Genomic DNA, 27,051 nt, shown 5'->3' with positions numbered 1-27,051 from the left:
AAGTGTTCTTTATCTGTTCTTTGAGCCAAGAACAAATCCTAACCAGCTTATTTGTTGTTTCCTCAACTGAGGGCCTCACTCCCCACTCCTTTTCGAGGGATTGGAGCTCAACCTGGGATTCCATGGACACTCCAATTTATAGGTGTAAGGAGCCCATTCAGTTATCTTAAAAACACATAGAAAATTGTGTGTTCATAGGAATATGGGCATTTATCTGGCGAGGAGTCCCATCCTCTCACCACATTGTCAGAACTCTCTGTCTTCCTAAAGTAAAGAACACTGCTCTGGAGCCAGTGAAATTTCAGCTAGCGTTACATTCAGATCCAGATGAGAGAGGACAGGAGGGGCACAAAAAGGCACAAAAGCCTGAAGCCCACTCCCTCTTCCCTGGAATGCCCCCCCCATCCCTCCAAAAGCCAGTCCAACTCTTCAAGATGTCTTTAGACATCATTTGCAAAGCAGGGGTGAAAAGAAGAAAGAACCTCAACAATCCCATTCTGTTCTACACCAAGGCATTAACATCCTACCATTTTTAAAAACAAATATTATGAGTGTTACATCTTTACATTTCTGCTGTCTCTTTGTCTCTTCACCAAATCTGTCTCCCCTCGATATCCCTGGTTCTTCCCTGAGGGCAAGGTGCCTGACATAGTAAATAGGGCCATCACGCAGAAAAGAAGCTGCCCCACTTCTCAGGGCCCCCTGACTGAGCATGGTCTCCATGCACGGTGATGTATGCATTCCACATGCTGGCTCTTCTGCAGCTTATAGACCATATAGGAGTCCTGATTCAAGAGTGGGTTTTGATCCTGGATACATTTCTGCTATGGCAGCAGTCCTAAAGTCTTAAGGCTTATCCTGGGCTATGACCTCATACTTTTTTCCACATTTTATTTATAAACATTTCAGGATGACAGTTGACAACAAGGTCATACACAGGAGGGAGACTGTTGTACAGACAGACTCAGAAACAGGAAACACTAATTTAAGTTCCATGGTCTTCCTCAGGTGTATGTCTTCTGGACCTCAGGCATAAAAAGCTGGATTAGTTGACTCCTTTCCCCAAAGAAATCAAGGAAAACAAATATGCCAAAGATATCACAAGGCTTAGTAGAAGTCAGAAGGAAAAAAAAAAGGACAAAAAAGCCTTTTATCTGATAGGGTCATGTACAAATCCAATTTAAAAAGTCACCAGTAGAAGGGTACTTTTTTAACCTAAGAAATGTGGAAATACCATCTAGCTTTTCAGTGTAGGTGAGGGGAAGTCTGCAGCCGTGATCTTATGGCTTCTTAGATTTTAAAATCAGATTTGAGGAAGAGATAGTCTTTTTTTTTTTCTGGTTATTAGTGGATAAGGATGTGATGTATGGAGCTACAGCAGTTATCATGTGATGATGAAGAAAACCAGTAGACACAGAGATGGCAGAGCAGAAAGACAGAAAGAAACTCAGTCCTTATTTGAATCACTAAATAAACCCACCCTTAAACCCTTCTCCTCTGGAATCCCTGTCATATGAAATTACAGGGTTTTTTTGTGTTTTTTTTGTTTTTGGTTTGTTTGATTTTCTTTAAGGCAATTGAGTTAGGGTTTTTTTACTAAGAGGAACTGAAACCTTCCAAGAGGACTCTTCCAGGAGTCATACTGTGCAATTAATTTCCAAAGTGTTGCACCAGCTCTTCTGTCAGCAATGTGTTGATTTACCAGTTTCACCGGAACCTCAGTGGAGATTGTGTGCAATGTCAGAAGCATCTGCATGTGTGTGGGTGTGTGTACACATTTATTGATGGGGTATATGCATTTAATTTGTGCTAAATAAGGTGGCTAAATTTAAAGTATTACCTCTTGATTGTGTCTTACTGATCCTAAAGTAAATTGGGCTGAAAAAAAGGACTTCAGTGTTGAACATATTCCCTGGAATGCCCCCCCCATCCTTATTGCCCTACATCCTTATTGCCCTTCTGTGAACATGCCCCTCCCATTTAGGTGCCCACACCTGTAACTTGACATCCCCTTCATATCCTCAGTTTCATCCATTTCCGAGTCCCCATGCTTCCATTTCATTTAACTTTTTTTCTTTTTTCTTTTTTACCACATGCACCGTACCTCATCTTATCCACTCATTCTCTCTTCTGAATTCCTAGAACAGTGTCCTAACAAGTCTCCTTGCTGACAATCTCAGCCCCCTCCATCCCACCCCCCACACTTCTTTCAGTAATCTTATAAGAATACAGGTCCTGTCATGTCTCTGCCTTCTTGAAACCATAATTGAGCCTTCTCTGTGTCCAGCATGTGATTGGGATCCTCACTTGGCATTTAAGGAATTATGCACCCTTCCAGTTGACCTTCCCATTCTGTCCTACTGCCATCTTTAATTACCAGCAACTACCAAATGCACCACGTCATGTCATGTGTTCTTGCTTTGGACTTCTCTTTCTTTTCTTCCCTTACCCAACTCCTTTTCCTTATTGTTTAAAAACTTAGCGTGGACATTACCTTTTCTAGAATGTATTTAACACCTTGCTCTCATCTGTGCCTCCACACCACTTATCACCATAACTGTCTTTGTCTCCTCTTAGACTGTGAGCAGGGATTATGCTTTATTGCCTGGCATGCACTACTAATAATGCTAATTTTAATGGTGACAGATTACTTACGACACGAAAGTAATGGCCACATAACTGCTTCTTATGTTTTCAGTTTAACTCTCATACCTACCATATCAGGTGAGCTATCATTATTAGTATTCTCATTTTAGATGTATTTATAGAGGTACAGAATGCTTAAAAAGTTTCCCAAGTTACACAGTCACTAAATAACAGAGCAAGGATTTGAACTCAGGTGGTCTGACTCCGGAGGCCACGTTTTTGTCCATGTTGTTGGATGGCTTCTCTGGTTGATAAATGTCTGGCTCATGAAAGTTGAGATGATGGTGGGGAGTTTGGGAAGAAGCTCCTGACTCTTCCAGCCCATTGGTACCTCTTGAAGGAGGCAAAAGGGTTAGGCTGATGTCAGGTCCCTTTCCCACTGCCAGCTTTTTTCTTGTGAGCTCTTTGATTCCACAGCGTGGCATGTGTCTTCTTCTCATCTCTGATCCTTTGAAAGCTCGGTGTTTTCTTTCTCAGGAAATCATCTGATATCTTTACAGTCGTCATCATCATAATGCTGCTGCTGCTGATGGCTAACAGTTCCTGAACGTTTACTACCTCTTAAAATTTTTACCACTGGTAGTAGAATAAAGACTATAGCCCCTTGTATAGCAATTCTAAACCAGGAAAATTGATGCATGCTTTCGTGCCATGAAAGTGACTTCCCCCACTGCTTGCATGCAGGCTGCCCTTTTTAAGATGGTTCAGCTTTCTCCTGCTGTGATCAGGACAGAAAGGCTGGTTTGTTCCTCCTCTGACTAGCTCTGGCCCCCCGCCCTGAGAACCCCCACTTAACGCTTCCTCCCACCACCACCCAGTCCCACACCCAGAGCAGCTCTGAATTAATGGAAGGGGAACCAGGCTGGGAGGGAGGAGACCTTGGTCTTCCTTTAACAGCTGGGTTACCTTAGGGAAATCATTTGATCCTGATGAGCCACGGTTTCCACATTTTTAGATGAGAGTGACAATTTTTACTGCCTCAAAATTCATCTCTTCTGGGATGTACCCCCTGACCCTGTCACCTCAGGAAAGAATTATCCTCCCCTTCATGTGAGTACTTATCTACTTTGTTCAGACCCATATGTGTCACACCTTATTGTAATTGTCTGTTAATCTGTCTGTGCCATCGTCTACATTGTTACTGTCTCTAGATCAGGGGCTGGTTCATAGTTGTCTTTGGGTTTCCTGTCCCTAGAATACCTGTTGACCTAAATTTCCACAACTGTTCCCTGACTTTCCCTTGAATCTTCCATGTGTGGAAATTCCTTTCATCCTCAAACCCACCCGTGACATCTGTCTGCATCTAAAACCACTTGAGGAAAACTGATGGAGTAACACACTAGGGATCCCATCTATCCTAGACCAGGAGACCAGCAAAATGCTTCTGGTCCTGGTATTCAACTTCGGTCCCATCTAATAATACTCAACAGACCATCCTGTGTCTAATGCTAATGAATATACAAGGACTTCAGCTGATGATCCAGCCGAAATACCTATGACATAATTCAAGATGTTTTAATTTCTAAAGCAGAACTTGGATGGGGGTTATTTTCCAGTAGAGTGGCTCTAAGCAGGGGAATCAGTGAAGACACACTATTGAGGGATATTCAGACCTGTGGAATTTGTGGTGATGGCTGTTCTTCGGATATTACTCTTTCCCATCTTCTTCCCAATCCCGTGGTCTATTCTAGCTCAGGTGTCCCGAGACTTGTTTGAGCTGAATACTGTTTGGAATGTCAAAACAACCATGCATATTTTAATGATTAAGTTTACCCCTTCTACAAGGATACTACTCATCTGGATAATTTCACCTCAGAGTGTGAGGGAATGGAGCCTGGAACGCGTGCACTTCCTATCATCAAAGAGAAGAAGCGAGGGAGAAGACAGTCTAAGTGTGAGCAAGAGGAATTACTCCTACAGATGTGCCCTTTGACTCCCATTTCCTGCTCCTGGCCAACCCTTTGGAGATTATTTTCAGGGCGATCTCTCTCTTCCTGTGAGGCCAGAGACTTTTCTAGTTATAAGGCTGTTGTGTGTGACATGTCTGGGCAAGCATGCAGCAAAACCACAGAGAAACAAGGGATTAAAGAAATAAAGCTGAGCAAACTCAAAAACGCCGTCTGCAGAACTTCTCTCAAGCTTGAGGTAAACATCTCCACCCACCCTCCTCCTTCTGCAATTTCACAGTTTATTTTTCACTGCATTCGACTTGTGGCGGTTCCCTCTGCTACAGAGAAGGGGAAGTAAGTTGTCCTCTAGGAGTGGCTTTCCCAAGGAGCCCAGTTCTCTGAGTTCAGGAATGAAAGACAGAGAATGCCCTTTCCTGACTGAGACAATGCCCACAGGCCTCAGTGCCTGGAGGGTGAGCGCACTTCCCCAGTTCTCCCAGGGAGGACAGCTTTCCTTCACACCCGTGCCCTGTGTCCTCTTCATCTGGGCACTGGCTCCCCCGAAGTCAGAGAGCGGACAGCTCTGTCCCCTTTTCCAGACACGTCAGACTCACAGGGAGATTTCCTCCAAAGATTACCATCTTCTTCCCCTCACTTGGAATGAGCAGTATCTGACTGCTTCTTCCATCGGCCAAGATCCAAGTGCCATCTTTACAAGGAAAAGTCCCAGAAGTCCTCGCAAATGATCCTCAGCCTTGGCATAGGCAGCGGCCTCATCCAGATTCCAGCAAAGAGGAGTTGGCAGGGCATGAAGAAGGGCAGAAGGTAATTGAGGAGCTGGGGCTGGTTTTAAGGCAGGACAGAGCCCAGCTCCGCGAGCTGAGCTGGAAGGAATTTGCTGTATGTGCCAGATGTCGTAAGGAGCTGCTGAGCTAGCTGAGCTTTCTAGTGCTCAGGAGCGAGTCAGTCAGATGAAGTGAGGCTGCCGCTCAGCTACAGACCATGAGCTAATGTGGGCTCTACCCCAGCAAGCCAGTAGCATGGGCCCTGCAGCGGCGGTGGGAGAGGGGGAGAGCCAGCGTGGCAAACGCCGGATGCCTGGTGCCAGGAGGGAGAGACCAAAGGGGCTCTTCTTTAACTCTGCAAATAGCCCCAGAGTGAGCAGGGCCTTCAACAGCTGTGGTTGCATTCTCCTCACCGCTGGGCGAGCTGGGGGTGCTAATTGTGGAGCTGGAGAGCTGTTAAAATCAGACCAGACATGTTAAAGGAGATGAGTGACAATACTTAGACCAGCGTGTGTGGCTGAGCAGGCACAAAAGCTTTATGTCAGGAGAAGAAGTGAAAAGAGAGGAAAAAGGCCACGAGAGAAGGAAGGAAGTTGGTCGGCGGATGGCTCATCTTCGGTACCTCAGCGGCTTGTCCGTATTGTGGTTATAGCCCTTATCACATGGTGATAAGCTCGTAAAAAGAGTCTCTCTCATGTATTGAGCTTTTACTCTGTGCAGCCTCCACTGTTACGGGATTTAACACACATCATTTCATTCAGTCCGGACTCAGAGAGGTTAAGTGACTTTCCCAAAGATATAATAAGTAAGTGTGTGGGTGTGCGAGCACGTTACCATTGAATGGCAGTCAGGTTTCAAAACCAGTTCTCCCCGACTTCAAAGCCAAAACCTTACCCATTATGCCACACAGTCTCTCAGTTTCAAAGCAGGTACTTTATAAGAATTTGTCAATTAAGAAACTGTGGTCAAGAAAAGAAAATTTACCTAAGTCACCCAGTTTGGGAATTAAACAGAGACTATTCCCTGGGAGCCAAAGAGAGGGACATACATTGGACATATGGTCACAGATTGAAGTTTTCCGTTTTCTCTCCCTATAATAGCCCTGGCAGACAGCTAATAAGGGAAACATATTGCAGAAGGAATCTTCTCTTCTCTCAAATCACATGGTACAGATTTCTGGTAGCAGCAGAGTTTGCTGAAAACAAATCATAATCTGACAATAGGTAAATTCTGCCCCTCTCATCCCAGTGGGATAAATACACCCAGGGAATCAGGAGTTTATCCTTTTGAGAACTGAGCCTATTGAAGGAAAAACGGCAGAGTGGGGGCATGAAAACAGTGACTGCCTTCTTCGGAAACATGTGAGTTCATCAGATACCACAACCCTCCCTCCATGCTCAGATTGTTCACTTGATGGAATCACTTGAGATTGTTTTGGAAAGATAGATGATCATCCCTACCATCTGTATGAGGGTAGACAGGCCACTATTATATTTTTATAAAACTTCCGACAAGAAAATATCCAAGCTAGCCTAGGCAAAGGAAATTACCTTTGAACGTAAACAATGGGAAAACCTTTCCTGACAACAGAAAAACTCCAGGCCCCTACAATCCTTTTGCCCCTCTGTTTTCTTTAATTTAGATCAAGGTAAAAAGATGGGAAGCACAACTCCTCCGAGTGGATAGAATCCGTAGCACCTTTTAATGAAGCTGTCTAACCAGTATTGAGTTCAGACATTTCGACCTCTTTGGTATTCCTTGCCAAGGAAAGTCCAGAACAGGCAGCTGGTTTTGCTAGATTCTGTTGGAGCTCCATGCTAACTCTTTTGCTGAGACATAATAAGAATAAGAACCATAAGAACACCTCTCCTTGACTATTCTGTTCTCCTCTTGGAAATTTCTTCTTTGAACCAGTGCCCTGTAAGCGCTTGTGTAGTGTTTAGCAAGTCATCTAAAAACCGATTCTAAAGCATCAAAGGTTGTGTCTAATTTACTTGCAAAAAGTGGATTTGAACATATTCTAAGTTTTTATTTTAAAATAAAATAGTTATTTATTTTAAAATAGCACTCTCAAAAAAATAATAAAATTAAATTAAATTAAATTAAATTAAATTAAATTAAAATAGCACGCTCTCGGGGCACCTGGGTGGCTCAGTTGGTTAAGTGTCTGCCTTCGGCTCCAGTCATGATCCCGGAGTCCTGGGATCAAGTCCTGCATCGGGCTCCCTGCTCTTCGGGGAGACTGTTTCTCCCTCTCCCTCTACCTGCCGCTCCCCCTGCTTGTGCTCTCTCTCTCTCTATCAAATAAATAAATAAAATCTTTAAAAAAATAAAAAATAAAATAGCACTCTCTCTCAAAAAACTTAAACTAAGTTACCCTATAACCCAGCAATTCCACTCAGAGGTACATACCCGAGAGCAGCAAAAACATGCTCACCCAAAAACTTGTGCACAAATAGTCATAGCAGTATTATTTGCAAAAGCCCCGGAGTGGACACAGCCCAAATGTCCATAACAGATGAATGGATAAACAAAATGTGATATGTCCATACAATAGACTATTATTCAGTAATAAAAAAAGAATAGCGTACTGATAAATGCTCTGCGTGAATGAACCTTGAAAACATTATGCCAAGTGAAACAAGCCGGACACAAAAGAGAATTGGCAAATCTATAGAGCTAGATAGTAGATTAGTGGTTGCCTGGGTATGGAGGGGATGGAGTGACAGCTGATGGGTCCACGCTTTCTTTTTAGGGTGATACATATGTTCTAGAATTAAACAGTGGTGTGGTGATGGTTGCACAATCTGTGAATATATTAAAAAGCTACTGAAATGTGCACTTTCAAAAGGGTAAATTTTATGGTAGGTGAATAATATTTCCATTTTTAAATAGTTTGGGAAGAAAAGAAAAAACAGTATCACCCACATCATAGAGATTTGCATGGACCATACAGTCTATGAGCCACAAGGAGGCACAGCCCATGCTTGGGATTTGTATCATCCAACCTCATCCCTCAATGAGACAATGTAGCACTGATGTTACGAACACAATCTCTGAAGCCAGATTGCTTGGGTTCAAATTCTGGAACCTGCTACTTGCCAGCTATGTGAGCAGAGTACTTAACTTCCTTGTACTTCAGCTCCCTTCATTGCAAGATGAAGATTCTAATCGGAACACACTGGCGCTGTTACCATGACAATTAAGTTAGCTAATACGTGAATAGTGTAGTTTTGTCAATCCCCGTCATCTCGAATGTCACCGTGGACACAATGTAGTGACCTATTTTCTAGAGTGCTTGCAACCTCGATTATACAATCAGCATCTGTTTCTTGATCACACGTAATTGATGATACAGATTTAATTTTATTTAGGAATCACATAATAGGGGCACCTGGGTGGCTCAGTCGTTAAGCGTCTGCCTTCGGCTCAGGTCATGATCCCAGGGTCCTGGGATCGAGCCCCACATCGGGCTCCCTGCTCCGCGGGAAGCCTGCTTCTCCCTCCCCCACTCCCCTTGCTTGTGTTCCTGCTCTCGCTGTGTCTCTCTCTGTCAAATAAATAAATAAATAAAATCTTAAAAAAAAAGAATCACATAATAAATAAATTGAATAATTAAATAATAATCTGATAAAGTATTTCTTTTATTTAATTTATGAGCCATGCAACGCCATTATAGATTATTTGAAAGCAGGAACCTACATCCATCCTTCATCCTTTCCACTTGTTTTACATTCCCCAGCATCCAGCCCAGCACTGGCTCATGGTCAGCACCTCACAGCTACTGGCTAGCTGTTTCCCCAGGGTCTGGGTCACCGGCTAGCTTGTGCCAGGACTACTTATGGTCCCACCACGGACCTCGGAAAGAATGCCAATCTGACTGTGGAATGAATTACAGGAATAATAACTAATGCAGCCACGTGTTGAGAATTGTGACCCCCAGGTATTAAAGTTGAAGTTTTTACATTGTCCTGGGTTCAAAGAGCTGCTTGAAGGTGCCTAGAGACTGTGGATCCTCAAACTGGCTACATTAGTTATTATTTGGGAGCTGAAGTTTCTTCACTGTCACCAAGGCCCACAGCTGGGAACAATAATGTAACCTGGACAGTAACAAGCCCCATATTGGGCAAAAGTCTTCCAAGAGAAAAGTCTAAGCAAGACCGTGAACCTCGCATGCATGTGCGCACACAGCTGTCCCTCATTGATGGGTGGTCCGGGAGACTCAACTTAAAACAGCTGTCCTTCCTTCAGTCTCTTGACCAAGATACGCTTTAACCATCAAGACAGGCTTTAAAGGAAAGGTGACTGCTTCCTAAAAGACAAACTCATGGGTTTTAATTGCATTCCAAGAGACTTCAGTGGTTTCCTAACTCTGTTTTCTTCATTAGGGTAGTGTGCTTGTTAATCTTTTTCTCCCTGCTCATTTTATTATCAAAATCAACTCAGTTGCTATTTCCTGTTTATTGTAGAACATGGGTTCTGAGGTACTTGGGAAATACCACGATCAGGTATCTTGTGATAGCTCTTCAACATCTTGGTGAGTCCTAAGACTGGCGGAGGTGGGGGGGTTTTCCCCAGCCCCTTTCTACTCCAGAAATGGCCCCAAATGCCCCCACTCCTAAGAGCAGACAGCTATTCAGAAATTATCTTCAGGGTTAAATCCAGGACCACCAGATGTATGCATTTAGAATTTTTTTTCTTCATATTATTTTGGGATGCGTTGGAGATACTCTTGCTTACCTCTGTGTCCTGGACTTTGGATTCTCTATGGGTGGAAATTGCCACAGGGCATAGAGACTGACTAGGTTGTGCATGATTGTGGGGGTGTGGGAGATACTGACTTAGAGAAAACTGTGTCAGTGAGGGGATGGTCCCAGGATGTGTTCTGTGATCCTCATGGAAAACTCTGTAAGAGATCATGAAGGGATTTTTTTTTCTCTCTCTCTCTACTACCACAGATGTGGTGCTTCTTCAGTTTCGTGGTCTAATTAGAGTAATTGATGCTCAACCACCTTGGTGGGAATTGGGAGAGAAGAAACTGGAGAACAAAATGGTTGTCGAGCCCCGCTCCCCACGTCTCTGGCCCTGGAAGAGTTGGGATGGGATAATGTCCCAAATTTTCCCTGGCTTCCTGCTGCTCCCTGTGAACCAGTGTTCCTGCTTCCTGTATGGTGGCTTTGGTGCAAGTCCTACTCATTTAAGTCTATAATCAAGCTCTGAAGGGGAGAAACGTGGCTTTTATAGTTGTCTCTCTTTGCTGTCATGTCAAGCCAAGAGCACTGGAGCACCAGTGCTACTCAGGAAAGATCCTTTTGCCTAGTAACCGAGAGCACATTTGGTATGCTAGCCTTCTCCTCCTTGTTTATTTTCAGGGTAAGTGATAAAAGCATGGAAAAAACATCAGGGAAAATCAGTAAATTTCAGTAATATTTCAATACATCTGCAAAGGGCAAACAGTTTAGAGTTTCTCCTGCCCCGTCTGAAGTTGGAAGCTCTCACCACAGTGGGAAGCACAGCTATTTTGACTTGGCAAACCAAACCAAACAGCACGCACCTGCAACTGTACGTCTCTGACGTGAATAGCTGTGGCCAGAGGGTCAGTCTGTTCTGTTTTTCATCCAGAAACCACATTCTGCAAATGGAGAGAAAACCACTGTTGGATTAAAGGAAATCCTTGCCATGGAGACTAAGCATACAACTTTAATTAACTCATCATTTTCTAATTAGCATCCCCAGAGCCCTGTGCATGGGCAGCTTATGTTGCAGAATGTGCCATCAAATTTTTCCAAACAGTTTCATAAAATAAAGTTTTGTTTTTATAAACATTTATTTCAGGAAGTTTGGAAAGTATAGGACAAATTTAAAAAGAGCTGCAATATCCAAAACTCATCACTCACATCAAGTCATTCAATCTTTGGTGTATTTCTTTTCGGTCTTTATATATGTTTTACATTTTGTATTTTATACATAGTGGAGACTATATCATCTATAGAAGTTCTGGCTTTTTTATTTAATATTTTATATTCAGCATTTTATCCTTCAGTACAAACTTCACAAAAATCACTGTCAGTATCTGCATATTGCACCGAGTACAGGTGTGATAATTTGCTTAATTATTCCATTATTGTGGAATTATTCCAAATTTTCCAAAATTATCTCAAAATTTTGCTTTCATAAATAATGCTGCCGTGAATTCATTGTGCATACAGCTTTGATATCTGTATTAAGAATTATTTCCTTAGGAAGGATTCCCAGAAGGGGGAACTCATATTAGCTTCTGATGCAAAATGCCAAATTGATTTCTAAAATTTTCACTGCTATCTGGAATGAGGTAGTTCTTTAATTAATAAATAACCCAATGACTTTCATCTAATAGGATAGGCAAAACTATAATTGAAATGTTGATTTACTTTGCATTCCTTTGATTTTTTTCTTCCTTTTTTACCAGTTGCAATCCAGCTTTGTAAATGATCTCATTTAGTTCTTTGCTTATTTTTATTTTAGGATCTGTTTTCTTATCAATTTATATGAGCTCTTTTTATTTACATAAAAGATCAACCTTTGGTTCAACGTGTTTGCTGCAAATAATTTTTCTACTTTATTGCTTTTCTGTCCATTTTAGTTATGTTTTGAGATATAGAAATGTGATTTTATAGTAATCATATTATTGATCTTTTCCTTGGTGATTTTTTTTTCTACTGATCAAATGCTTAGAAACTTCTTACCCTCTAGAAACTTTATAGATATTCATCTCTATTTTCTTTTAGATTTTCTACAATTTGAAAATTTTCATCTCTTTAATCTATCTGAAATTTATTTTAATGAATCATGGGCAGTACAAATATCTAAACTAGATCTCACGTAACCCATCCTACACATATCTAACAAATTCCGTATTACTTGTCAATTTAATACATCCCTTTTACTCTGGATGCACCCATTGTCCTTATGGAGCCGGTGCTCCATCAAGGTTTTTACCCCACTTTCTACTTTGTTTTGTTAATGTGCTTGTAAATTCTTTTAAATGCTATGTTCTGTACTTACATAATTTTGTAATATATTTCAGACTCTGGTGGGGTAAGGTTTTAGCTTTGTCAAAAATTTCTTAACTGTTATTGCTGTTGCTATGCCAGGTAAACTTAGGAATTATTTTAAGTTCCTAAAATTCCTGATTTTTATTATTATTTTAATTATTTTTTAAATTATGACCTCATTCAACTGAAGACTTTCATGTGGATTAATTTCCTCATCAAAAAACATGGTAGGGCACAGCACATACTCATTTTTTCATTAACATTATCACCTTGTATTACTTAGTGTTTTTAAATATATAGGTGCATGACTATGTATTCTCATTTTTAAAAGTGGAAAGAAATGGGAAAAACTTCATGCTGGTAAATTCCACTCTGAAAGGTTACTTGGGTCAATTAAAAAATTTTACTATGATAAAAAAAGTGATGCCAGAATAAATCTGTGAAGATATCTTTGTGCTTATTTGCAAGTATTTCTCTGGGATAAGCTCCTAGAATGTGGGTGAAAGAGAATTCATAATTTTAATTTTGATAGTTTCTGCCAAATTGTCCTTGAATAAGACTGTGCCAATTTACACTCCTATTAACAGTGAATAAGAAATTCTGTTTTCTCACACTGGATGTTATGGAAATTTAAAATATTTGCCAGTCTGGTGAAAAAATACAATCTCAATGTTGTTCTAATTCATATTTCCTTAATTACTAGGGAAGTGGAACATATTTTCTGATGTATGTGACCATTTGCACTTCTTTTTCTTTGAATTGCCTCTTTTTCATTTCTTAATTTTAAGTGGGGCTTATTTTATTTATCTTTTTATACATTGCATATATTAAGCCTTCATCTGTTATATATTTTGCAGATATTGTTTCTTAATCTCTTCCTTGTCTTTTAATATTGTTTTGCCATCTTTCCCAGTAAAGCAGTTCACTCATTTTCATATGGTAAAATCTGTCATAACTTTAATTTTTGTCTTGTGATTTTCCTCCAGTTTTCTATTTCATAATTTTATAGGTTAAAAATGTTTCAACATGTAAGCTATGGATAACCTAACTTCTCTATGTGGTGTGAGAAGAAATTCTAGGTTTGTTTATTCTTTCTGAGTAGCCACTTGTCTCGGTTCCAAAAGTGAGGAGTGTGCCCCCCTCAGGAAGTGTCTCCTTTACGATGTGCTAAAATTGTGTGTGCGTGTGTGTGTGTGTAACATACATATAGTTTTAGACTTTATTTCCTCCAAGATCTGTTTGTTTATTCCTATATTAATGTGACATTGTATTAATTACCAAATTAATGGTTAAAATAGTTATTTGTAATAATTCAAATAATTATTATAAACATAAGTGTAATTTAAAACTGCAAAGTCACATTAATTACTGTATGTAATATTCTGACAACTTATAGGAAATATCTCTTTTACCATTATTTCTCAAAAATTTCACAGCCAATCTTGTATTTTCTCTCCCAAATTAGAGTGTAGAGCTTCTTTACAACTATTTTTGGGGGGGGATTTTGATTGGGGTTGTTTTGTACTTTCATGTTAGTATGGGGAAAATTGATCTCTTTATAATATTGTGTCTTGTGGTCAAGGCTCAGAGAGTGACTACTCCCTCACTCAGGCCGTTTTCAAGTTCCTGCAATAAGTGCTTATATTTCTCTTCATATAGCTCTGCATACTTCTTGTTAGATTTATTTTCAGGTATTTTAAAGTTCTATTGTGATAATAAATTATATACTGTTTTTCCATTGCACATAAACATTGCTTATTGCTTATGGACCTTTCATTATATTTGGGGAGGGACTTCAAATAGTTTCACAGTTGATTCTTTCTAAATTTTTGATAGACATTCGAATATAATGACAATTATTAGTTTTCATAGTTTTCCTCCTGAGATGTCCACGTATGCAGCAATTTTTTTGATGTATCTTATTAGTTTTTTATTTTTCTATTTCCTTGGATAAGCCAAGGTTCTTTGGCTTCCAGATTCTGTTATTTTAAGCAGAAACATTCACTCACAGGCTGGACCCGAGGCCAGAACAAGGCTGAGGTGAGTGAAGCAGTTTCCTCAGAAGCCAAATTTAGGGTGGTGCTAAAAATCTCAGTAATTGAGATAAGTAACACTTTAATGCAATTTTTAAGAAAATATATATATTTTTAAATCCATGATGGACAAAATACCAAAAATTTAAATAAAGTTAGGATCAGTATGGAGAAGCAGGCTCTGGAAAAGCCAGGAGCCAGGCAAATGTGGAAACCACAGTGGCAGCTTCCAATGACAGCTTTATATTGGCTGCCAATGGGATGGATAAACTTCGAGAAAGAGACTGGAATCCTTGACCGGGGGAAAGTAGGGACCTTCCATTGACTGTCAAAGATGCCACATAATGGGGTGATTCTCCAAAAGGAAACAGGGGTACAGTTGCCAAATTCAACAATTGTCTACCATGTTACAGTCCCAGGATGCACTGTTCTTATGGACCCCATCTTCAGCTGAAACCACAGACCTTCACATGTTAGGGCCACACCTCCCTTGAGGTCATGTCCCAATGTGCCAGTCCTCCTTTACTTCCTGCTCTACTATCTACTCAGAGCTGCAACCCTCACATGGATAAAACCCTCACATAGCATAAAAGACATTGATAAAGAAACTGGTGGCTTCAGAGAGCACCGTCTGTTGGAAAGGGAGTGGCAACCTACGTTCTGTTTTGAACAAACCCTGTGGGAGAGGCCAGAACCTCTTCCTTCCCAAATGGGTTGTTCTGCTTCAGGAGGAAAAGTATGTTTTGTCGCTCATTGTTTCTCAGGTCCATAGGCCTTGTTAGGATGGTGAGAATTCTTCTCAAAAATATTGACTACTTAACCTTCATGTTTAGTCATGTGATTATCTTCATTGGCATTTTAATGCAAAACATTTAAGTGGATTACATTTACTATAATTATTGATAAGGTAGGTTTTATGTCTACCATCTTTCTATTTGTTTTCTATCTTTTCTGTTCATCTATTCCTTTATTACTGCCTTCCTTTGGTTAAATGGGTATTTTCAAGTGTACCATTTAATTACCTTGTTGTTTCTTTTGCTATATATTTTTTTACTTATTTTCTTAGTGGATGTCCTGGAGATTACAATTAGCATTTTAACTTAATATAGGTTGGATTAATACTTTTTTTCAAAAGTATGTAAAATTTTGCTCAGGGTTCCAGTGTGATTCCCATTAAGGATCCCTTGTTTCTGATGAATTGCTTTTCTCATGCTTCTTTCAAGATATTTTCTTTGACTTTGTCTGTTAACAGTTTGATTGTGAGCTATGTAGGTGTGACTCTTTGGATTTATCCTACTTTACATTTGTTGGGCTCCTCAAATGTGTAGATTAATGTGTTTCTTCCAACTGGGAATTTGGGGGCTATTATTTTTTCAAATATAATTTTTTGCCCTTTTTTTTTTTTGTCCTTCTAAGACTCCCCGATGTGTATGTTGGTATGCTAGCTGATAGCCCACAGGTCTCTGAGATTCTGTTTATTGTTGTTCATTCTTTTTTTTTTCTGTTCCTTAGACCGAAGAATCTCCATTGCCTCATCATTGGGTTTGTTGGCTGTGTCATCTGCCAGTTCAGTTCTGCTACTGAGCCCTTCAATGAAGTTTCTGCTTCAGGTATTGTGCTTTTCCACTCTGTGATTTCATTTTGGGTCTTCTTTTATAGTTTCTCACTGTTCATAGCCTCTACTTGGTGAGACCTCATGATCATACTCATCCTTTTCTTTAGACACAGTCTCCTTAGTTCTTTGAATATATTTATAATATCTGATTTAAACTCTTTGATAAGTTCCAACAGCTGGGTTTCCTCAGGGAACTTACCCACACATGTCTACTGACTATATTTTTTCCTGTGTAAGGGTCACACTTTCTTATTTTTGTGTGTCTTGTGGGTTTTTTTGTTGTTGTTGGGAAATGGACACTTTAAGTATTTTAAAGTAGGTCTTCTGAAAATCCACCCCCCATCTCCTCCCCCTGAACCCCACCCCAGGTGTATTGTTGTTGTTGTAACTGCTCTTGGTTTTTAGTCTGTTTCCTGGACTAATTCTGTCAAGTCTGTATTCTTTTTTACGTGGGGCCACTGAATTCACTGCTAGAGATTTAGTGGTCAGCTAATGATTAGTTAGTTTAGTGGTCAGCTAAAGATGAGACAGAATTTTGTTTAAATGTCTTCAGCCGAGAATTCCCCCTGCCTTTGCCAATGGATTCTGTGTGTTGGGGCACACCTTCAGTACTCTGACAGTTTACAACTCTGCCTTAGCCTTCACTTCCTGCTTGTGTAGAGCATCAAGATTAGCCCAAAAGGAGAGATTAAAGTCCTTTCTTGAGCATTCACACAGCCCTGCACCTATGTGGGGCTTTCTAGATTCTCAGGGATATATTGGAAAATTTCAAGGTCCTGTAAGAACATCTTATTCCCCATATTTTCCTTTCATATTTTTTTTTGGTCAGCCTCTTATTTTCCCCAGCTGTTATGTGCCTGAGGCAGCTGCTTGTTTTTGACAAATACCCTAGGGACAGAGTTGTTCTCACTAAGGGAGATCAGAATTAGGTCAAATACAGAACAGGGTTTTTCTAGGGAGCTGCCAGACCAAGTAGTGACAAATCTTGGGGGATGAGCTTTGGGGGAAGCTCCAAACTCATTCTGCCCACCTTCAGTGACTACTAAGGTGCTGGCTGTTACAGCCATAATAGTTGGTCATTCTCAAGTCTACCTTGGATCTGGATAGAAGGGGATGGGAGTAGGGCAAGTTAAAACATCACAAAATGCAGTTTGTGCTAAGCAGAGTAAGGTCCCTCACAAAAAGTTCGTGTTCCAATTCCTGAATCTTGTGAATATGTTACCTTATATGGCAAAAGGGACTTTGCAGATGGGATTAAGATAATGGACCCTGAGATGGGGAAATTATTCTGGGTTATCTAGTTGGTCCCAATCTAATTACATGAGTTCTTAATAGCAAAGAATTTTTCCCACCTGTCATCAGAGGTAGATAGGACCATGAAAGGAGGATCAGAAAGATGCAGTGTGGCTGGTTTTAAAGAAAGAATGGGGGCCATGAGCCAAGGAATGTGGGTTGGAAAAAGCAAAGAAACAGGTACTCCTTTAGAGCCTCCAGAAAGGAATGCAGCCCCATTGACACCTTTGATTTTAGCCCACTGAGACCTGTATCAGACTTCTAACCTACAAAAGTGTAAAATAATAAATTTTTGTTGTTTTAAGCCTCTAAATTTACGGTAATTTGTTACATCAGCATAGAAAAACAAATGTACTGTTATTACTGAGATTCAGCCATTTAAAAAAAATAACACTCCTCAATGTTGTAAGCATTTGGTCAATATCCAGATTTCTGAAAAAGTTGATTTTGACAGTTTTTTTCCAGTGTTTTCATTGCCTTTATAAAGGGGTGGATTTTTAGACGTCTTTACTCTGCCATTCTGGAAGAGCTTTCCCCCAGTTCCTTCTGGCATCTGGTATTGCAAATGAAAATCAGATTTTTGTTGCGCTGTGGATATGTTTTTTTTTTTCTTTTGGGAAGCTTTTTAGACTTTCGCTTGACTGTTCTGAATTCACTACATTGTGACTAGATTTGCAAGTTTTGTTTGCTTTTAATTCATTCTGTTAAACATTTGGTAGAGACTTTGAATTTAAGAACTCAAATCTTTCTTACATTCTGGAAAGTTATCTTTTTTATTTACTTAATAAATGTTCTTTTCATTCTTGCTCATCTCTCTTTCTGGATTTCCTACTAGATAAATGTTAAACTTCTAATATGTAGAAGATATATTATGTATGTCTCTTAATTATTATTTCTGTCCTTTATTTTTTCCCCTCTTGTACTATATTTAGGGAAATCTTCATTTCAATTTTCTAACTCTCTCATTAATTCTTCAGCAGTATACCTTGTTCTGTTTTGCCCATGAATTGAATTTAAATTTCAACAAGCAAGTTTTTAATTCCCATGATATCTAGATGATTCTTTCTTATAGACACAATACTTTTTTTTGCCATTCTGAAGATAATACATATAAAAGTCCAGTACTGGAGCACTGGGTGGCTCGGGCGCTAAGCATCTGTCTTTGGCTCAGGTCATGATCCTGGGGTCCTGGGATTGAGCCCCGTATTGAGCTCCCTGCTCAGCGGGAAGCCTGCTTTTCCCTCTCCCACTCCCCTGCTTGTGTTCCTGCTCTTGCTGTCTCTCTCTCTGTCATATAAGTAAATAAAATCTTAAAAAATAAAAATAAAAAATAAATAAAAAATAAAAGTCAAGGACTGGTTCTTCTCTTAATTTTATTTTCTCCATTATAAATTCTTTTTAAAAATTTTTATTAATTTATTTATTTTAGAGAGAGCATGCATGAGCAGGGAGAGGGGCAGAGGGAGAGGAGAGAGAATCTCAAGCAGACTCCCAGCTGAGTGTGGGGCCCAATGTGGGGCTCAATCCCACGACCCTGAGATTGCCTGAGCCAAAATCAAGAGTTGGATGCTTAACCGACTGAACCACCCAGGTGCCCCCATTGTAAATTCTTCTATGCATTGTGTTTAGTGTATCTTTCTTTGTGTTACCTTTCCCAAATGTTTGGTGATTTTTAGATGTGTGTTCCTTTAAGCAGCCTTTGTAGGAATGGGCTAGGATTCTTTGTACTACTGCTTGTTTAAAGTGACATCAAGATAGGAAGCCTGAGTTAAAGGAGGATGGATATAGCCCGTCTTCCTGGGCTTTGCCACTCACATGGGACACTGCCCTCATTCTCTAACACAAGCTGCCACATTCACTGATCTTGCCTCAAGGCAGATTTCCATGTTACTGCTATGTACAAATGCTACAAAGGGGTAAAAGGTGGAAGACAGCTGTATTTCACTCATGCTTCCTGATACAGTATTATCTGATACATAATGGTTTATAACTCTTATTCCTGCTATGTAAATTATAATTGCTACCAATATAAAGTTACCCTCTTATTTCTATTAGTTGACTGTTCTACTTTATCTAATACTGACATTTCTCCATGACTTCCTTTTTCTTAGCCTTTGCTTGATATATCTCAACTTTCCTTTAATTTTCAAAGTTTCCAAGGTACCTTCCTTTGTATGTGTCTTTGGTGGAGAGAATATCATTGAGGGTTTTTTTTTATATTACAGTATGAATATTATGTCTTTAATAAGGAAATTCAATCCAGGTCCAACATTTCCAAGTGTTGACTTTATTTGTATGTTTGCCACTGTAAGAATGTCTGTCTTTGAGGGCACTCAACGAATATATGTTAAATGCATGAAAAATTTATGATATTCAGGTTTCACGGCTTTCTCTCTTTCAGTATAAACATTTAAAAATTTCCTCTTATCTTCTGTAGACATCTTGTTTATAATTTTACTAGTAGTTAATTGTGGGTTTTAAAAAATATTCTATTTATGTGTATGTTCCCAAGCTTTATTAGGCATTTGTTTATACTGTAATCACAATCCTGAAATATCTGAATGATTTTCAACTCCATAGCAGACTATGAACAATAACTAGCAGTCTGCATCTGAAAGGTAGAGAGTAAACAGAAGAATCTGCTGGATACAGCAGCAAAAAGCCAGGACCAGACATCTTGTGTTTTAACAATGCAACTGAAGTTTATAAAACTAACTCCTATATCAAGAATAATCCATATAGTATGTTAACAATAAAGGAATTACTTATACTTCACAGAAAGATCACTTCTAAAATAAGTTAAATTTCAGAGAAATGTTTGAGAAATTAATTGTGTAAGATTCAATGAGCTAATGCATTCATTATGTAGAAATGCCTCCAATGTCTTAATTATATTGTATCAGCTACCTGTTTGGGTATTTTTATTAATTTCATGTGTACAGAATCTTATTTTAAACTGACTTGATTTGGGCTCTGTTATTTTTCTCTAAACTCCATCTTTTGCATGTATAAAAAATTGGAGGATGTTAATACCTAATAGGGTACTAATATGGATTATGTTGAAAATTGAATGAAATAATCCATGTAGAGGCATTTGGCACAAAGCCTGGCATCCATTACCCCCACCACTTACTAGGTATGTGACCTTGGGAAAGTTCCTTAACCTTTCAATGCCTAGATTTATCATCCCTAATATGGGGATTATAGTAGTTTTTACCACACAGATTTACCATAAAGAGCTTAGAGCAGAGCCTGGTACATCCTAAGTTCTCAGTCATTGCAAGCTATTATTAGTATCTGAACACAGTGAGGGCTACAACATACATGCTCTGGCAGCAACAATGAGAGAGGAGAGTATTCTTTATGCACACCGATCAAGGAAGCAATAGTTGTGATATGGTCCAAAGAGTAGAGATGGGCTTGAGTCAGAAGGCTGGGGTCCAAGTCCAGGTCCACTGCTTGGCTATGGAACCTTCCCAAACTCTCGGTATCTACTTTTGTATCACAGGGAAAAATACCTAATACACATTTGATATGGGAATTATAAGATTTGTCATGTATATGAATGTTCTGTAATGTAATATCAAAACTGTACCATAGTATCAGTTACTATCAATAATTGTAGTATCAGTACTATTTAGCGGGGACTGTTTATAACCTCATTGACACCTCCTATTAACGTAGCTAGCCCCATGAACATTCAGAAAAGAATTATAGATCCTTGCCCACATAACCACCTTCTTGTTTACTTCCCCATTCCTTGGATGTATGTGTCATTAGTAAATCTGAGTACAATTACCATAAGGAATAGAACAGAGGTAATATTTTGTGAATTATAAACAAATTTCTAACTCTCCATTTTGGCAGAACAACTCTGGCCCACCCACTATAGCTGTCAGCGTGATTTATGATGTTCTTTACCAAGTTGACAGCCAGTGGAAGAGAAACTCCATGTGAGAAAAAATTCCTTATATTTATTCTACCTAGTTTAATACCTGATGAACCATGTTATAAGAACAATTCTTAAAATAGCCTTGAGGAGAGCATCTCTACATTTCCCAACACATACAATACATCATAGAAATTCTCACAGAGAATGTAAGGTGAATGGTAATAGCCTTGCTGTGAACTTGACTGGTTTACAAAACAGGCCTTGATTAGAGACTTAGCAATAAAAACAGCAGGCTCTAAATTCTAACTGGCACAGTTCTTCTTGGTTTTGATCATTTCATCCTAACAATAAGTCTTCATCATAGGCAATACTATTATCAGTATATACAATAATAAATAAGAAGGCAGGACCAATGTTTGGAAGACAAAGCATGATTACCTTCAAAGCCACTTAATTTGGAGAGAGAAGAGGGGACAGAGTCCATCCTAAGTAGGGTTGTCTCTGCTTCAGGTCTTTCCTGAAACCTTGTCGGATGACTACAGGCCGTGGTAATCTTCTCCTTCATCTATACAATTCATACGACACCCATTATATTGACTTACTTTGTAGTGCTCTCCAAGAATATGTGATTTGTGTACCTTTTCTTCTCAACCACATGGTGTCTTCAACCTCTCCCATTTCCTTTGGCCTCTTCCTCCCAGTTTATAAACACAAAATTCTCTTCATATAACAAACCAACCAAACAAAACCATTCCCTTACCTTTGTGTCTCCTTACCTGGCTGAGTTTCCCATGATCTAAAAGAGTAGGTAGCACTCATTGGTACTAGTTGGCACTCTATTCTCTTGGCTTTGAGGGCACTACTCTCTCTTGCTTCTATTCAATGCTCTTTCCTGCTTCTTTTTTTTTTTAAGATTTTATTTATTTATTTGAGAAAGAGAATGAGATACAGAGAGAACATGCATGGGGGGAAGGTCAGAGGGAGAAGCAGACTCCCCGCTGAGCAGGGAGCCCGATGCAGGACTTGATCCCGGGATTCCAGGATCATGACCTGAGCCGAAAGCAGTTGCCCAACCAACTGAGCCACCCAGGCGCCCCTCTTTCCTGCTTCTGTTGAAACTATCTTTTCAACCTCCTTCACTGGCTCCTCTCTCCCTGTCTTCTCCTTACACTTTGATATTCCCCAGTGCTTGTCTATCCTTAACAGTCCCTGGGATTCTTCATTTACTCCAATATCTTAAATATGCCAACAGGTCTCAAACACATATTTCTAGTGAGATAACCTTTCTTAAGTCTAGAATCATGTTTCTGATTGCTTATTGTATACCTCAAATGTATCAACAACGGAACTGATTTTCTCCCCAAAACATTTTCCTTTACTCACCCTCTTCATTAGGGAAACTCTGGGAATCATACTTGCTTCCTTCCTCTCCTTTATTTCTATGGCCTTGTCTATTCACTTCTAAATATCCCTTGAACATATCTAATTATTTCCATTCCATTTCTCATGACCTCATTATTGTTCTCATTATCCTCCCCCTGATGTCCAGAACCCTCTTCATTATATCTCTTATCATCATTTTCGCCCACCTCTGATGTTATCCTCACCCATCACACATGTCATCTGGGTAGACTTTAAAAACAAAATGATGCTAAATGAAAGGCAAAAATCCCTCATTGTGTCCTTCTCTTGTTAAATGTCCTTGAATAGTACTCCACTGATTTCAAAGCAAAGTTTCAGTTCTTTGGGCAAAGTTAAAGCACTTTTCAATACAACTCTCTTTTGCCTTTCCCAGTCTAATCTGCATTATGCACCCCCCCCCCCATGGTACCTTTGGTTTCTATTCATGCTGTTTCTTGCCTACATGCTTTTGTACATGAACCTGGAGTCCCCTCCTCCCACTGTTCTGCCTGGCAATCTGCAGATTCTCCTTCAAAACTTCATCAGAGCACTATTGCTTCTGGGAAAACCACCCTAACCTCCAGTAGTGTAAGACACTGTGTCCTCCAAACCACTTCCACAAATCTTTATTAGAGCCCTTCTGACAATGTACTATAACTAATTATTATTCCCATGTCTGTCTTCCTTGCTCATCTGTGAACCTCCAGAGACTAGAAGTGTCTCATTCATCTTTACATCCCTATTACCTAGCATAGATTCTGGCACACAGAAGGAACTTGATAAATATTTGTGGAATAAACAAAAGACTAAATAATTGAAGCCCCTTCCTTTATGAAAGTATGGTGCATGAAGCCATCATTACGTTTTTTGGTATCTATAAAGTACACGGTACTAATGAGTAGATGCGCTGCTTGGCTCATTTTATTACAATCCCTTTGACACTTCTGTTAGAGAACACTGGCTCCAGGGCAAGTGTGAGGGTTCAGTATTTTTAGCTTCTAATGACCTCAGATTTGTTCCGTATGCTTCCCAGTTCCAATCATGTGTATGTGTTAGCCATGGAGATTGGCCGCGTGCACACACTTTCAAGGAATTACCTCAAGGAAACATTTGAGCAGCAATCATCAGTAGGAAGTGAGAGCCTTTAACATGTTGCTGCTGGGAAAAATGTAGGATTCCTCATTATTGGGCACTTCTCTTTGAACAATCTCTCCCAATGTTTCCCATTTCCTGTGGTTGAGCCTTAGAAAACGTCTTTGGTCCTTTTGGGGCTATATAGGGCATCATTAGGTCATCATGAGATCAAACAACAGGTTATTAAGCAGAAAGGCAGGTGCATTGTGTTAATAACCCAATCAATTTTACTATCCATCTGCATTCCTGACTCATGTAGATGACTTAAGAGTGCCTATGGCTTTCTTTAACACTCACATCCCTATTTTGATGAGTGAAAAGTCACCCAATAACTTCATATTCTGGAGACTTATTCAAAGGATGATGTCTTCATGGATAATGATGGACTTGATTTATTTCATTACCGATTGCTGGCTAATGTTTGCAAAGAAGTTTGGATGAAATTGGTCATTTCAGCATCTAGTTACACAGTGTCCTATGGTTTCACATGCTGTAGTCTTGTTTTTGGAGCTGTATATTAAGTTCCTTGATTAGAGAGTCCACATATCCAGATATAATCTATATTCTCCACAAGCCTGAGTATATATGTGTGTGTATATATATATATATATATATATATATATATTTATATATATATAAAGTTACAGAGTCTTAGAATGATAGGGTTGGATGAAAATTCGTTTTCTTTATGTTTTCCTCAAAGTTTGACATAAATATTTTATGAAATGTCTAAAATAATGTCCAAAATAAAAATAGCCATTTTCATTCAAGGCTGATTATAATTACAAAAGTTTTTCCCAAAACTATATAAATTATTGCTCTGATTAAATATATGTCTCACTTTTTAATTCAGTGATTGCATGGTAGAATGATGTAAAGAGAACTAAAGCTGAGAGGGGGGTAATCTATATCCAGTGCAGTCTAATTTAAGTTGATCTTTATCTGATTTGGCTTCTCTGGGGGCTACTTGGAAATAGCTGTACCAGAAGCATTCACTAGCGTCCCACAGATGTTAATAATAGAGGCTTTCTGTAGACTTTAAAATAAAGACGATGTCTCTACAGTGCAATGACAACCAATTAGAAGATGAACATTTGGTCCATGAGTTGATGATTTTAATGCCATGCATCATGCTTGACTGATTAAACACCTTCCCTCTGCCCTGAATTAACCAATTTATTGTCCTAGGAGGTAATGTTGTAAAAAGCTGCTATCTGCATAAAACTGTGGACCCACTACCCTCAATTATGTACAATCAGAAAGAACTGTTTATTTCAAAAGGGTCTTTTAAGAAATAATAGCTTTTTTGAAATGAAACTCAAATGCCATAAAATTTACCCTTTTAAAGTATGTAATTCATTATTTTTAGTATATTTAATATATCATATTAAATATATAATATATATTAAACAGTTATCATCACTGTCTAATTTCAAAATGTGTTCAGTACCCTACCTCCCCACCACCATTAATGTACTTTCTGTTTCTGTGGATTTGTCTATTCTGAGTATTTCAAATACATGGAATTGAAACATTCAATATATGACAGACTTCCTTCACTTAGCATGATACATTCAGAGTCCATCCACGTTGTAGCAGGTATCAATTCCATTTTATTGTTAAGTAATATTACATTATAGAGATCTATAGCATTTTGTTTATCCACTCACAATTGATACACATTTGGGTTGTTTCCAGTTTTTGGCTATTATGAATAATGTTACTGTGAGTATTCACGTACAGGTTTTTGTGTGGACATAGTTTTCAGTTCTCTTGGGTATATACTTAGGAGTGGAATTGCTGGAGCATATGGTAATTCAATGTTTAACATTTTAAGAAACTGCCCGTTATTTTCCAAAGTGGCTGCACCATTTTACATGCCCACCTGCAGTGTGTGAGGGTTCCAATTTCCCCACATCCTCACCAACACTTATTATCTGTCTTTCTGATGGTAGACATTCTGGTAGGGTTGACGTGGTATCTTATTGTGATTCTGATGTGCATTTCCCTAATCAAGTGACTAATGATGTTGAGCATCTTTCCATCTGCTTCTTGGCCATTTGTATATCTTCTTTGAAGAAATATCTATTTAAATCCTTGGCCTATTTTTTAAAATTAGGTTGTTTTTTTTTTTTTACTATTGAGTGTTTATATATTCTGGATATAAGACTCTTACAAGTCATGATTTGCAACTATTTCCCCTTATTCTGTGTGCTGTCTTTTCACTTCCTAGATATGTGTCTTTTGAAGCAAAAATATTTTTAGTTTTTGCAAAGTTCAATTTATCTATTTTTGTTGTTGTTGCTTATGCTTTGGCTGTCATACCTAAGACACTATTACTTGCTCCGGAGTCAGAAAGGATTGCTTCTATATTCTTTTCTGAGAATTCTACATGTAGGTAGAAGATTCATTTTTTAGTTTATTTTTGCATATAGTGTGAGGAAGGTTGAGAGGATTTTGTCAAGCACTCTCCCCTGATGTGTATCAGTTTAAAATGTGAATGCAGAAATCTGTCACTTTCCTGGAAGCCCACATTATAAAAGCAACTTCTGTGGCAAACCTGACTTTATTGATTATTTATTGAGTAGAATTCTGTTCAAGATGATGGAGGGCTAAAATTGGGCTAAATGAAACTTATAGAATTTGGGGGAGGACTATGAACCAATTTTAAGGACTTTTATAAAATTTCAAATGTGATTTTAAATTCTCAAAGCTGGACTGAGAACTTGAAGAAATCACTCTGGATGTTTTTCCAAACATTTTTAACTTGGTTCAAACCGATTATTTAATATTAAATTGTATTTTCACATGATTTATTCCATATGGGTTTGATTAATTTACATGGAATTCTTCAAAACTCTGTCTAAACCACATTGTTGTTATCAAAGAAACTTGATGAGTGTCTTCTAAAACCCTCTTAAAAGCACCACAAAATCATGGTAGCAACTCCAAGTTCTAAGTTGAAATCCTTCCACTTCGTGTAAGAACCATCAGCTTTGAATGTGTCTAGATACAAAAACCCATTTTCCCATTTTGAGGAGAAAATCCTTTTTCAGACACTCTTCCTTGAAGGTAAATTTGCTATAACATATTTGGGCTTAGGACTAAAACCTTTGGTTTGTAAGTTGAAGTTTATCTTTTGCTCTTACGTTAACCGGATATAAGCTGAAAAGAATCTTGAATCTGGTTGTCTTGAGGTACTGCAAAGGAGAAACCACTGAGAATAAGAGCATTGCAATAATCACACATCACAGATGCTGCCTGCTGCCATTGTTCTTTCATTCAAGGAGCATAATTATTTGAAATGATATTTGTAGATCATATACCTG

The 27,051-nt window shown here is 38.9% G+C and overlaps 1 long non-coding RNA gene across 1 annotated transcript in view; it reads left to right on the top strand.

The window, feature by feature from the left end:
* The window catches only part of LOC118004412, a 287,877-nt gene that overhangs the window by 171,576 nt on the left and 89,250 nt on the right, over positions 1-27,051 (top strand). Inside the window, exon 3 of the long non-coding RNA XR_004677576.1 lies at positions 15,900-15,997. This is a non-coding gene — a long non-coding RNA (uncharacterized LOC118004412). The remainder of the gene's footprint in view (positions 1-15,899; positions 15,998-27,051) is intronic.

The sequence above is a fragment of the Mirounga leonina genome, unplaced genomic scaffold (genome assembly GCF_011800145.1).
Source record: "Mirounga leonina isolate KUSES-001 unplaced genomic scaffold, KU_Mleo_1.0 Mir_93, whole genome shotgun sequence".
Lineage (NCBI taxonomy): Eukaryota > Metazoa > Chordata > Mammalia > Carnivora > Phocidae > Mirounga > Mirounga leonina.
The sequence above is the reverse complement of the archived record's forward strand: the minus strand, read 5'-3'. Positions and strand labels throughout refer to the sequence as shown.